General features: G+C 38.6%; 1 protein-coding gene and 1 long non-coding RNA gene across 4 annotated transcripts in view; both read left to right on the plus strand.

Annotated features, from left to right (window-relative positions):
- Positions 1–14,706, plus strand: part of OGFRL1 (opioid growth factor receptor like 1) — an 86,861-nt gene that overhangs the window by 35,612 nt on the left and 36,543 nt on the right. Inside the window, exon 3 of one of the 3 annotated variants that reach the window (XR_005629439.1) lies at positions 1,139–3,532. The exons of the other annotated variants lie outside the window; for them this stretch is intronic. The gene's annotated coding sequence lies outside the window, so the exon portion shown is untranslated. Of the gene's footprint in view, positions 1–1,138; positions 3,533–14,706 lie in introns of those variants that run through there. 3 annotated transcript variants of the gene reach the window in all.
- On the plus strand, positions 8,838–14,389 carry LOC120510239. The gene is made up of 3 exons (XR_005629440.1): positions 8,838–11,545; positions 11,708–13,938; positions 14,005–14,389. It is a non-coding gene; the product is annotated as an uncharacterized LOC120510239 (long non-coding RNA).

The following is a 14,706-nucleotide window of genomic DNA, read 5'->3' on the forward strand; positions in this document are numbered from 1 at the left end:
TTCTTAAAATTTGTGCTGCCTCTGCCCTTGCAGTCTGTATTCTTTTATAGCAGACTAGAAGGTAAAGACAATCTGTGCCTTCAGATCTATTTCAACTTTTGATCCTCCTGCACAGCTCTAGGCCTCCTTATGAGTGGTCAAGCAATGGACAATTATATAGTCCCCTTCTTTCCCCTCCTGCTGCTGCTGCTGCTGTGTTTCCTGACCAAACTGATTCCCTCCAGGCCCTGGCTTTTAGGTATCTATCCTGATTCTTAGAATCACTGGAATGATACGTAGATAATGGTAGAGGAGAAAACTCTATAGTTACTTTGGTCCAAATGAAACATACTTCATGCCCACAGAGCAGCTGTTTCCTCAGAAAGCTGGCCAATGTTCTGTGCTATAAATGCTGTTCATATGATGATGAGCACTGTATTAGTATTGGGGCAATATGAAGGCTCAACCTTCTACGGGTTGAGCACTTGGCTAAAGCTCCTCTACCTTTTCAATAGCAGATTAACTTTTTTTGAAGTACATTGCTGTGCTTTTGTAACACAATTCAGGTCGCTGGTCATTTGCATATGCTGTTTTGCATGTGTTTTTAAGCAGAAACTATTAATAATCTTGTCCCAAAGTTTTTCTTACATTGTACTTAAACCTGTTTAATCTTTTTCTTGTCTGAGGATTTTGACTTTTGTTCTACATGAGAATTTTTTTTATTTTTTTCTGATTGGATTCTCTTTTTTTTAAATTATATTTTGTTAGGGGTTTTTTTCCTCTTAGAGGTGATGCCTTCAAAGAAACTGAATACTTAAAATGTTTCTGAGTGGAAAGTACAATCTCAAATGTACCTAGACTGCTGTTAACAACCACATGTTATTTAACTGAACTCTTTGATTTACCGAGCTATATCTTTAAAAGTGTTCTTTTCCTCACAGCATTCAAAAGTGTTCCTGAACCATCATTCCTCTGTTGATTAAAAATAAGCTAGATAGTGTAGGCTTTCTGTGAGCCAGCACTCTAAATATCACTTTTAAATAGTTTTAAAAGCTTCCAGTCCTTTGGATATTACATGACAGCTCTCACCTGTAGAATGCAAAGACTGTTTTTCTGCTGTGTGCACTCATTAAAATGGTGAATTCTCTGTTTTCTGCAGGCACAACTTCAGGACATGCAAGAGTACTTTGGAGTGAACTGGCAGTAAGCCTTGCAGTACCATGGTGACAATAATACTGGCTGTCCTCTGGAGATGCTGAAGCTCAGCCTTATTTTGAACTTCATTCTTAGACCCTCCAACTTGTTCACAAAGGACTTAAAACTGATTTGGATTCATATGGTCATGAGTATGGATTTTTTCCTCCCATTGCTTGACATCTGCATGTTTCCAGGAGTCAGTGATGAAGTCACTAATAGGTCTGCTGACATTTGGTCTGTTCTTGGGCGCTCTGAGTGACAGGTATTGTAAACATCCTACACTCTCAGCTGTGGAAACTAAGAAAGCTGGGAGAAGGCTGTTTACTCTCCCTGCCTTGGAAATCATCTGGAGGGCAAGGATGGAATATTGTGTTGATTGTATTTCTGACAGCCTGTATTTCATACTTTACATTATGGTGTCAGTAAACAAATTATGTCATTACGTCACATCATCAATGTCTTGTGTTCAGACCAAGGTCAGAATGACCAAGGCCATGATATGATCCAGCTGTACTGCTGCCTTGAGGGAAACTTAAATAGTAGCAATAATACACTGCTGTACTTCCATCCTTAAGCAGTGATCAAAAAGACCTGTCACACTGTTTGTTTGTAGGTGGTGATACATAAAAGTTGCAGTGTGGACATCCTCAAATTGACACATCAGTATTGTATAAAATCAAAATCACCCTTAAATGGTTGGGACTTACTTTCCAAGATCTACTCAATTCTCGTTTTCTACCCAAAAGAGCTAGAAACAGAGGTTAGAAGGCAAAAATATTGTAGGGGAATTAAAATTTCAGTTTCTTTTCAAAGAAAATCAGAGGTGTCAACATCAACTGCAACTCCAAATTAAATTAGGATACAAAGGTCTTATACCTTATGTTTTCCACTTGGTGCTCCCTACCACTTGCTCCCCAGACTGTATTGTACTTTGTGCTTTGTCCTGGCAATCTTTCTCTTCTTCCTTTGTGTTTCTTTCATTCTATATGCTGTAAGCCAAGTAGAACTTATCAGTTTAAATGTAGAATAAGCTGAAAAAGTAATTTTTCTTTTACATCTAATATCCTGCTGGCATGATCCTAAATACTCCTAAAGTGAGTTTGGCAGCTTTTCTGAAGCAGGGGCTCTGGCAGAAAGAATATTGTTTCCCTCTTTTCTTTTTCCTTGATTATGGGGAAGGGACACCTTTTATGTCCTCAAAGATCACTGTCTAGTTTATTTTGCAATAGCATTCTTACATCTTCAGATCCTGCTGCTTCAGCTTTTTAGAAAAGGCATTTAAATATAAAATCTTTGAAATAAGGGCTTTTAGGAGAGTTCAGTTTTCAGGGTTTGGAAAGGGGTAGGAGTGGAAAAACAACAGGTAAAATAATGTGTCAGGATCTGAAGTAGTATTTACACAAAATGGACAAAAGAATTCAAACTTTCATGCAGAACATTAAAAAGTCAGTTATTTGAAGTAATAGTTGTTTTTCAGGCGCTGGCTTGCTTTGCTGTTGGAGGAAGCAATAAGAGGGAAAGCCAGGATCAAAGTGCTGTAGTGAAGGACTAAGTTGATGAGTAAAAACAAGGCTTGTGATTAATGTAGTAATTTCTAAGAAAAGCAGAATTAATCCCTGAAAATGAATATTTTAAGGAGATTTTAGCTGTTCAGAGTAGTCAGACGATAGGGGGTAGCATTTCCTAATACACATGGTTCCCTTGGCAGAGAGAGATTTCTGGGAATGATGGGGCAGTTACTTGCTCCACTGCATGACAATACTGATTGTAGACTATGGTGTCTGCAAATGACAACATCCTGAAGGAGATAAATGCCTTAATTTTTGAGATGGGGATTTGTATATTATTTTTATTTAGACATGTTTTGGGTTTGGAGTCATTATTTTGTATCAATTGAAAATATTTCTCGGTATTTAATATTACTTACTTATGCAATGAATAGTGAAATTCCATCTTCAGTTTCATCAGTGAAAGATTATAAGATAATAAGACTCCAATACTCCCAACTTTGTCATACATTTTTTCTGGCTTTGTACTGACATGATTTGTTTAAACTGCAAACTAATTCACTGACTTGACCCCACTAAAAACTAAATAAGCAGAACAGCTTTTATGTGGATCAGGTGCTTACTCCACCACTGTCCTATGGCCTGAAATGCTACTGAAAGTCCTAGTTCCTTCAAATATGGCCACTTTCCTGAAAAAGATCAACAACATTTATTTTGAATAGATTATGTAGTCCTAAAACAATAAAATTGTGAAATTACAAGATTTTTAATATTTTATTTTATATTATGTTGATGCTGTCTGAACACAATTGCAAGCATTTTGCTAAAATAAATTCAGATTAAATTGTTTTAATTAAAATGTTTCATTTTTTGAACACCATTTATGCTTCTCCTTAAAAGATTTGTTGGTAAAGTCTAACTAAATTATGTTGCTAAAATGGAGCAACTGGTAATTTTGCTATCTCCAGACCTTTAATTGTAAAGGTATCTTCTGATGTACCTGCACCACACTGAGCACTATATAAATTGCATCATTTCTAGATCACAGAGATTTTTTTCCCTCCCAGGTATTGCTTGCCAAGCCAAAGCCAAACATTATGTCCTTTTCTCTTGTTAATCCCAGACTTCAAAGAGTTGAAGATTCTTTCCAGTCTATCAAATACAGAGTTTTTCCATTGTGGAAAAAAAATGTAACAGGGCTGTTTCAAAAGCCTGTTGCCAGTAATGAGTTTTGGATTGGGCCCATGGAGAGGTAATCTGGATAGCTACCACCACAAGTCCTCTCTGGGAAGTTGCTGATTGTAGGCATGGCCTTTTTCTTGAAGAGTGGTTCTGCCAAGATGCAAAACTGGCTTGTTCCAAGTGATTCTTGGCACCACCCTGCCTGTTATGGTCAACATTCTACATTGATTGTGTTTCTATAATTTTTTTTTTGTTATGAGGAAAAGGATAGTTCTTGTTTATTTATTTCATGTTTCTTTATTTCTAAACTTTGTTTGGTTTTGATTTGTTTGGATTTTTAAGCTACATGTTTGATTGTGTAGTCCTTTAAGGTAACTGTCAAACATCCATCACATTTGGTAATACAGGGAGTGACCGTGGGAAGGAAGAAAAAATGTATGGGAGTACTCAGGCAGAGCTGTTGCTTGTACTGAGATTGCAACCTGAACTTGAGATTTATAAGTGAAATATTAGAAAAACATTGTATTAAAAGTTTCCGAGAGCTGCTGGTGAGGGAAATGAGAGGTGAAAGGAGACAAGAGGCAATTGACTTGTCATCCAAAGGGTGAAAAGTAATATAATGTTGATTTTTAAGTGTAAGCACTTCCTTAATGATGCAGTGAAAGAAAGCTGTAATTTCCCTTAATGCTTATACAGAAGTCAAGTTCTGTTTTATGCAGTAAATCTCACTGTCACTGATCCTAATTCAGTACAGGAGAATTTAAAAGTCTATGACAAGCTATTCTACTTTGAAGACCTGTACCAAAATTGAAAAAAAAAAATGTGTTTGCTTTGAATGAAGAAGAAGAAAACCACATGATGTGGACTTCAATCATAATTGCCCTGAAATGAGAGATAGAGTTCTAGATCTGGGTTTTCTCTGTGCTGTGATTGAGATAAAAACATGTAAAAGCAACTGTCCTGCAAAATGCAAACAGGTGTGGAACATCTGCAGTACAAATATTCATTCATATGTAAACAAATGTTTTTACAGCTTAAAGACACATTAGCTGAAAATCTGATCAAACACTTTGTTTGACTCAGATTTTATTCAAAATCAGGTTCAGTTTTCAAAAAAATCTTTCTATGTAAACTGATTCTCATAAAAATCATATTTCATTAAATAGAATGCAAAAGCTGAAGTTTCTGTTACTCATGTGAAGATTTTGGTTCTTGTCAGCTTTGGGTTCTATCCAAGACCTACTTAGCTATAGTTAAGCTGTTGTTTCCTTGTTTTTGACCTTTGGTTTTAAGGATGTTAGCATGAATTAAATGAAAATACGCTTTCCTAGCAAACACTTTATAGAATAAGCAAACCTCAGCTGAGCAGTGCAGTCTATAACTACAAAACGGAGGTCTTACTTATTTTATATGATAGCTAAATTATACTTTATGTAACTCTTCAAAAAGGAGAAAAGAGTGAGGCTGTGTTGCATGTCTTACATTTGCAATGCTGACTCTACAAGAAGATCCAGTTTTGTTCCTGCTTAAGTTAATAGGGGATTTTTGTTTGCTGCCTTGGTGCTGTTATTAAAGTGTTAAAATAATACTGCAGAGAGCTGGGCTTTAATCCTCTGCTTTTTCCATGAAAACATGACACTTCCTCTGTGAAGGCCAGAACCAGGTTGTTCATCAATTGCAATAAAGCATGCTTTCTAAAATGATGCCATCACAAGCTGGTTTGTCTCATTGTGTTCCAGCTTTTCCTGTGATTTAGATTGCGTTACCCACTTGTTTTGCTGGAGGAGCAGGAAGGATGTTACAGACCTAATGCAGGGTTATTGTAAAGGCTGCTGAGAGCTCCTCCTTGTGCTTCTGTTGTGATGCTGTGTCCTCCTGGGGATGAGAGGAGAGCATACAGAACTAGTGGTTTAGAGTGTGTGCTTGTAGGGCAGCCACAGTTTGTACAGGTGTCTCTGGCCAGCTGAGGGACTGAGATCTGCCCAGTTCTGTCACTATGGAAATTGGCTCCAAGCCATCCCCACCCTGCTTTGAGACCCTGGCTATATTTTTTAGCTATGGGAGTGTCCAGCTGACCTTGTTTCATTATTCAGTTTATGAGAAATACATTGGGTATTGTCACCTGCCAAGGATTTCTGGGCTTTCCATCATTTGAAGGCTGCATTTCTCCATTTGTTTCTGTATAGCCTAGAGCATCTGCTGGCTCAGGTGTTCTGAAAAAGTGCTGCTAAAAAAACTCAGCTCTGATGGGCAAAGAATAGGTTGATGTTGACAATGTTGACAAATGAAATAATTTCAGGATCTATGAAATTTATGTTCTGTAGCTTGGTTAGAAATAGATGGCTCTGTATAGCTATGAGCTTTGTAAATAGTTGAACTTTGTGCAACTTGCCTGACTTGCAAAGTTGTTGAAGGACGTTGGGATACCACCAGATTTTATGCTTAGTTCACAAAGTACAGATGAAATATGCACAGTGGTATTTTTTTTTTCTTGTATGTGACCATACTCACGGCATAGATATTAATGGAGCTGCTAATTAAGATCTTGCTGCTTGACTGTGCTCAATTTAATGTGAAGCATTTAAAAGATGTGTAGATGTGGCACTTGGAGACAGTTTAGTAGTGGAATTGGCAGTGTTAGGTTTATGGTTGGACTTGATGACATTAAAGGCCTTTCTAACCTAAATAATTCAATGATCCTAAAACTCTAATTGATTAAAAGCTACAATATGCTTTGTGCCCGCATGAAAGAGCAGATCAAATCTAAATTGAAATAGATCATGTTTTGCTGCCTTTGGGGTAATTGTGTGTAGCATAAATGAGAAGTGACAAACGTAGTAGTCTCCTTTGCCGCTCAGAGCAGGTGTGTGTCAGTGTATGGATTTACAAAAGCAGGAGTGACCAAACTTGTCTGTTCTTCGCTGAAGTCCTAACATTCATGAAAGGTCCTACAGCTGCTCATGTCCATGGCTAGAAGTCTGTCATGTTAATTCCTGGGGACCCTGGACCTTTGGATGCCAGGAAGGGGCTCTTCAGACAGTATCCATTACCTACTTTCCTTGTTGAAAGTGAGACTGTCAGCTGCCTTTTGTGACTAGCCTTGCTGAAGTTTGCATGCTCTAAAAAGTCTTAGTAGGTAACCAAAGGGGAGCTTGGTCACTCTGAACCTCGAGAGACAAGCTCTACTGCTAAGACATCTATTTTCTGATGTTTCCAGTGGCAAATCTTATTGCAACAGTGCCTTTTTACCTATACTTAAAGGTTTTTCCTCTCCTGCAGAGGTGGGGGAGAGTATTAGGCCAAATGCTCTTTAGTGAGACTTTGCTGTCCTTTAGCTTGGAGATTTGGTTAGAGCTATGTGAACTTGCCATGTCACATGGCTTAGAATAGGAGAGGGGCAGGAGTGAAACTCAGAAAACAAAAGTAGTTGGATTGAAAATTACTGTTAAGATTTTTCTGTGAATTGCTGAGCTTTTCCAAGAGGGGAAGAAAAAAAATATCAGAAATTAGAAGTATTAAAGACAAATTGATGTCTGAACTATCTGTTCAGGAAACTCCAGAGATAAACTGAATGGAAAGCTTTCCCCTAAGGTCCCCATGAAATTTCTAAAGATAAATCTAAACTGAGAACAGCATGGATTTACATCCTTCTCTACAGGAACAGAATAATTATTTGCAGCCAAAAAGGAAACTCCAGGTTCTTGGCAGAAAGAGGTCTGGCACAGAGACTTGAACTGAATTGATTTAAAGTCTTTCAGGAGCAAGTGTAAGGTTTTTATACGTACAATAGAACAAATTTGTGCAAATGCAGAGGTAGGAGATTAAAAATGTTGCTTCATACTTGAAAATACATGAACATGGATTTGGTTTGAGTATTTCTGCATGCTCAAATGGAGTATGCCAAATGCACTGTTTACAGTAAGCAAGGTAATTACCTTTAAAGGAATATAATATATTCCCATTTTTGATTGCAGTATGCAACTTAAAAATAGGACTTATTTTGAGTATTTTAACAAAAATGCCATTTCTATTTCACACTTCAATCTGAAATGACAGGGAAGGTAGATGATACTATCATCATCTACCAGTATGAGCAATCTGAAAAATATATGTGTATTTTAGGTGCACCAAAGTTCACAATGATTTCTTGATTGCCGTGGGAAATAGTTCTGGGTTTTGGTTTGTTGGGTGGGTTTTTTATGTTTTGGTTTTGTGTTTGGGTGTTTGGATGTTTTGTTTTATGGTTGGTTTTTTTTTTCCTTTTTTTAGTAGATCATAGCGTTCTTTTGATCTGTTTGATGTTGCTGGAATCATTTAAAGCAGCATTAGGCTGGTTTTACTCCCTTTCTCTCTCTCTCTAGTCTATGTTTGTGCCTAGGGAAGCAGGGAGAGTAAGGATTATACTTCTGTCCATTGGAGTGAAGATTTCTGTGCTTTGCAGAGATTTTTGTTGAGGCCTTTGCAGGCTTTTGTGGGTGGGTACTAAACCAGCAATGAGCTCTGCAGTATGTGAGAGTGAGTCACGGACTGTGCTCTGAGGCTCGTACAGAGCAAGACCCAGGCAGGCAGCAGCATTAGACTGGGCTCTGCTTCCTCAAAGCCTTCCCCTCTGATACCCCTGCTAAACTTGAAAGAAACTTCACAGGACTGTCCAGATTGACTTCTCTTCAGATTAACTAGAAAGATGGAAAAATGCACATGGCTGTCACCAGTAGGCATAGTTCACATGGTTTAGCAATCCAGGGTTTTTTACTTGTCTGCTCTTCTAGAGAGGATTTGAGCTGAGACCTCAAAAGGTGAGCAGGAGAAAAGGCTTCACTTTTTCAAGCAGGAACATTGGCTTTTTGGTGGTCTGGCTCTGAGGACTTGCCTGTTACATGGGTTTATTCTGAACAGCTCTCCAGGATGTCTCTCTGAGTAGCAATGCACATGGCTGTCACCAGTAGGGATAGTTCACATGGTTTAGCAATCCAGGGTGTTTTTTACTTGTCTGCTCTTCTAAAGAGGATTTGAGCTGAGACCTCAAAAGGTGAGCAGGAGAAAAGGCTTCACTTTTTCAAGCAGGAACATTGGCTTTTTGGTGGTCTGGCTCTGAGGACTTGCCTGTTACATGGGTTTATTCTGAACAGCTCTCCAGGATGTCTCTCTGAGTAGATCAGGGGCTTTGAAATACAGTTTCATATTTGTATCATCCACTGTATTTGAAATGCACTCTGCTTTAATGCTAACAGATTTTAGGCAAAGTTCTTGACAGTTTGTTGAAAACAAAGTATTTTTGTGGAAGTATTTTCTACTTTGAAAGATTTTTTGAGAAATGTGTTTAGATCCAGATTGGTTTGTGTGTGAACAGAGAGGGCAGACCTGCAGCACAGGCACTGGGACTCACGTGGCATGTGGGAGACTGAAATGCACAAGTCTCAATTCAAAAATGAAAGCAAGTCTTGAAATCAAATACAGTTCTTGTACACTATGAAGTCCTTGAGATTCAGCCTACTTCAGAGTATATTTTTCAAATTAAGTCATCCTAATTTCTCATTTCTTTAAATATAGAAGGATCCAGTTACATTTGGGATACAATTTTTATGTGGGAAAGGAAAGCTGAGGAACGAGTCAATCAAGGACTGGTCATGCACAGAGTAAAGAGACATTTTTCAGAAGGCCAAAAGGTACAACCTAATCCTTGATGATGCTGACAGACCTGTGGAGATCAACATTCAGCAGATGGGGCTATACCCTTCTGATACTGTGTTTCTAAACTTTGTCCTGCTCCAGAGTAGTATTTTAGGGGTAGCTCTGTAAGGTTCATCCAGTGCTGTGGTATAGGACAGGAGCTGTGCACATCCCTGCTGCTTCCCAGGGTGGCTGATGCAAAGGGACCAGAGGCAGGACTGTAAGAACAGAGCAGAAAATACATTTAATAACATGTATTCATGTTTGGGGATTTTTTTTGTCACTGGAGGCTGCAAGACTGACAGAGGCAGAGCCAGTCCCTGCTGTCTCTTGAATGTTAAAAAATAATAACAAAAACCCCGTCTTCAGTGCTGCTACTGGTTTGGTAGGATGCAAATTTGGTATTCACCCTCAGTACTGTTCTCCATTTAGCTGAAAATCATATTTTTCCTTGGAATAGAAAGAAATGAAATTGTTTCCTCAGTCATCCATGGGACCTATTGTCTCAAGGCACAGTGAGGTACAGGCAGCCAGCCTCTGCCATTGTCCAGCTACCACACAACCTTCACTGCCAAGGGACTCATCCTTACCTCAGATACATGAGGTAAGTGCCTTACACTGCCTTGAGGAGAAACGGGCAATTATTGGAAGTAATGATCTAGTAATAAAGGTCAAATTTTAATGAGCAGGGACATGGCCTAGCTTAATAACTCCTGTTTTCTGTTTCAGGACAAGAAAAGTTATTTGCTTCAAGGTGAATGGTGTACTCTGCTTTGTCTCCTTGCTCGTTTAGGATTTAGGCAATAGATAGTTAAGGCAGTCTGATTTTTTTTTTTTTCAGCTAGCTAGTCTGTGAATTATAGCAGATTTGGGCTATTTTTGGAGAGTTTTGAGGCAGAGATGCTTACAACAGCTTGTAGAAAGGACAAGAATTGCTTTTGTAAAATTCTCCTTAATGTGCCAGCATCTGTGTAACTCAGTGTTGCTGTTATTTGGTCCGTAGGTTTCAGGAGCTTCTTTTTTGCCATTTGTCTCCCATTTCTGGAGGTAGGGAGAGGTAAGACCTTCCATCCTGGTGAAAGCACAAAACTTGATTGTTTTCAGATGAAGCTCCAACTGCAAGCTGCACAGCCAAGAGGGGCTGGCAATGGTCACACCATACATCTTGCTAGCTTTTTTCAATTTATTTTTGTCACCCCACAAGTACTACCTTCTCTGTCTCACTACAGAAGAATTCTTTGAGGAAAGACAACAAAGGACAAGATGATAGCTTTATACCATCTGAGATGGCTTTCAGAGAATGGTATGAGACTCCAAATAATTCCTTTGGTGCAGGAAAGAGAAATGTTTTATTTGAGGAAAAGTAAACAAGGACAACTCTTAAGCCTGGAGCTTTCAGTGACAGTTCCTTTCCTATTTTCACCTTGCTGAAATTCAAGATATATATAGAAATTTTGATAGAAAAATTTAGTTGGACAATAAAGACAGAGTACTGGGGGTCTATGGATGTCTTCATTTTTTATACTTCTTATAAGAAAAGGTCAGGATTGTTAATTTCTGTTAGAAGAAGGCACAGTGTGCTGACTTTTCTGTCAGTACTTCATCCATTTGCTTAGGCTTTCTGTCTGCAACCAACTGAGCTGAGCAGTGTGGTTGTGTGCATTTCTGCCTGCAACACAGAGGGTTTCACTGGACAGAGACTATGCTATTTAAAATCTAATCATCTTTATTGTTTGAATGGGGGCAGAGGGGGGAATGTAGAAATGCAGCTTTGTGCATGTGTGTCTCATGTCTCCTGGCACAAAACTTTTTTGGCAGACATTAGGAAAGCACATTTGTCTCAGGCTTAGCACCCTGGTCTTAGTGTGTCTTACAACACAAGTACTGATTTTAATTTTTTTTTAATTGTAGCTCATCATTGTGGTGAGGTTTTTGTTTGTTTAGTTGAATTTTTGGGGGTGAATGGTAGGGTTTTGGGGTTTTTTAAATATAATTTATTTAACAGGAAGGTGTCACAAGTACTGATTTTAATTTTTTTTTAATTGTAGCTCATCATTGTGGTGAGGTTTTTGTTTGTTTAGTTGAATTTTTGGGGGTGAATGGTAGGGTTTTGGGGTTTTTTAAATATAATTTATTTAACAGGAATTTAAATTTATTTATTTAACAGGAAGTTTCATGCTTTTGCTCAGGATGAGCTTTTCTGATGAGTGCTGCACTCTAGGCCTTGACACCTGAGTGTGGACTTACTGAGGGAGTGACCAGCCCTGCTTGAGCTGCGAGCTTGAAACACATGTGAATAAGAGGGTGGTTAGAAATCAGAAGATTGACCTTGTGCTATATTAAGGCAACTCTAGGACCAATGAAATGAGCATTCACAAGTCAAAAAAATCTGGAATTGCAAAATGCTTGCTTTATCAACACAGACACAGCTTGGCAGTAATTGCTGTAGGATATCTAAATTAAGCAATGAGGCTTCTGTGGTGGCAACTGCTATGAAAGACTTTGCAATGTACATCAGCTCCTCCAAGACCCAAATGCACTTTTACATTCAAGGAGGAGTTGTCAGCACTGAGATCCTCACAAACAAGCCACTGAGGCCCGAAATCAGCAAAATACTTTTAAGCATATCTTTAAGCTCTTCGTTGTTGATGAGGGTAGACATAAGCTCTGAATTATTTGTGCTGAACCAGGGAGATGGGATGCTCCTTGACTATCTTTTTAAAACACTTAAACACTAGCTGTGCCCTGAAATGCAGAGCCTGGGATGCTGCTGCCTTACCCTCTCTCAAGCTGCACTTGTCCTCTGTGAATATGCTCACTAACCTTCAAGTAACTTGCCTTGCATCTCATTCTTTGTGGGAATTTTGCCTATCCCAAGTGCTTATCAGTTTAGAGGAATAGGCATAATGCTGTATTCAGCTTTAACTGGAGCACTTTTGATAACTGTCCGTCTTATTCAAATACTGCTGATCATGGGATTATTAAATAATCTGAAAGACAAATAGAGGATGAAGCCAGGAGGAGAACTGACTGCCTTTTATGTGTTTGCATCTATATCATAATGAGCTATTGGCAGATACTCCATCCCTATCAGCACAGCTAGCATTTTGGAGTTCACCACAGGAGGCAGCAAAAGGGAGAAAAGAACTCCCCATCCCCTCCCCAAAGCAGCAGGCAATCACAGCTGTTCTCAAGGAGAAGGTTTGTGTCAGCAGATCTTATACAGCTATGCTCAAAAAGTTTGTGTCAGCAACCATAAAAGCTGGCCCATCAGCATTTCTGTTTTATTCCATACACAAAATGCATATTACTGAACAATTATGCCAAAGGCAGGGAATATTTCTTGATAGCACAACTTGGAAGTAGCATCTCCCTGTGGGAGCAATCATGTCACGTGCCACAGAAGTCTGTGTGGGTTTAGATGTAAATCCTTGTTGTGGGTCCTTGCTGTAAGATTGTGTTGAGAGCCAAGTCATTTGGTGTTACATCTTGGCCAAAGCAGTCTTGGCCAAAGTTCAGGGAAAGTAGTGAATTGCTGGTAGTTCTAAAAAGCATGTTCAAGCATGTTCCCCAAAAACATATTCATTGTAAAGGAAGCTTAGTGATGTTTAGATTTTTGGCCTCCAAAGTCTTCAGAGAATATGTAAAACACATAGTGATTTTGGTGTGCAGTTCAAACTAGCTGGTGTAGAGTAGAAAGGAGAACTAGAGTGAATTTTGAATAAAAATTGATTTACTGCTTTAATATATGTTTATTGCTCTAGCTCAACCACCACTTATTTAACTGTGTTTTGATTTTTTCCATTAAGAAAGGTGTTTTAATTCCTATTTTGTCAAAAGCCACAGTTCAGAACATTTATTTATTTCAGTGTTCAGAACTTCGGTGGAGGAACAAAAATTGGGTTTTAATTTCACTTTTTATTGAATGAGCCCTGCTTTTCTCTTCTCTGAATAAGCAACAACTTGCTGCATGGTCCTCATCTCTGCTTATGATAAAAACAAGTTCTATAAGAAACAAACCAAAGAAACCCAAGCAAAACATCATGCTTAAACTAGTTAAGGAAATAGGAGAAGCGTAAAAACCTACAGACACTCACTGTGGATTTGATATCTGTCCATATACAGGAGCTTGACTAATTAATTGCATGAGTGTCCAAATCTGATTTCTGATACTACAAACCACTTTGGACATGGGACTCCGGTGATCCAAATCAGTGTGGAAATGGCTGTGATGCTGAGATCTGCCTTGTGTACTTGTTACTTCCAGTCTGCCGTTGGAGGCAACTGCTGCCAACCCCTCAGCCAGCACAGCAGATTTCATGAGACACCATTTCTTTGAGATTATTTATGATAGATCTGGATACCTGTGCTAGGCAATGAAGGGAGTGCAAAGATTAGGTGTGTGTCACTATAACAACTTTAAAAGTAGGAAACAAAATGTCAAACCCCGAAATGAAACCAAACAAAGCCTCAGAAGTTTGCAACCAGGCTACTGGTCCCAGGAGATAACATCCAGCCAGGAGGGGGTGTGTGTCACTATAACAACTTTAAAAATAGGAAACAAAATGTCAAACCCCGAAATGAAACCAAACAAAGCCCACCAAAAAAACCCCACCATCAACAGGAACAGCAAAGTCTGTTGCAAAGTTATCTGACCACAGCTGAAGCTAGACTTAAAAGGAGACTCCACCTATGCAAGAGCTGCATAAGTTTTAACAAAACAATAACAAAGGAGGCAAGATAGAAGAAACGTTTTCATGGAGTTGCACTTTCCTTTCTCTTTTCCTTTCTCTTTTCCTTTCTCTTTTCCTTTCTCTTTTCCTTTCTCTTTTCCTTTCTCTTTTCCTTTCTCTTTTCCTTTCCCTTTTCCTTTCTCTTTTCCTTTCTCTTTACCTTTCTCTTTACCTTTCTCTTTACCTTTCTCTTTTCCTTTCTCTTTTCCTTTCTCTTTTCCTTTCTCTTTTCCTTTCTCCTGAAATCAGGACACTTTCAGAAAAGGGAGAAAAAAATCAAGTCATTAAATATGCAGTATTTTCTCTTTTCTCCATGGACCTTCCAGTAATATGGTATTCAGTCAAAGCAAATAAATGAATACAACACATTTTACTGTGTTGTGTTTATGAGAGAATAACCCAATTACTAATTTGTAGCCATAATGCAGGCACAAACT

The sequence above is a fragment of the Passer montanus genome, unplaced genomic scaffold (assembly GCF_014805655.1).
Source record: "Passer montanus isolate IOZ18808 unplaced genomic scaffold, ASM1480565v1 scaffold11, whole genome shotgun sequence".
NCBI lineage: Eukaryota > Metazoa > Chordata > Aves > Passeriformes > Passeridae > Passer > Passer montanus.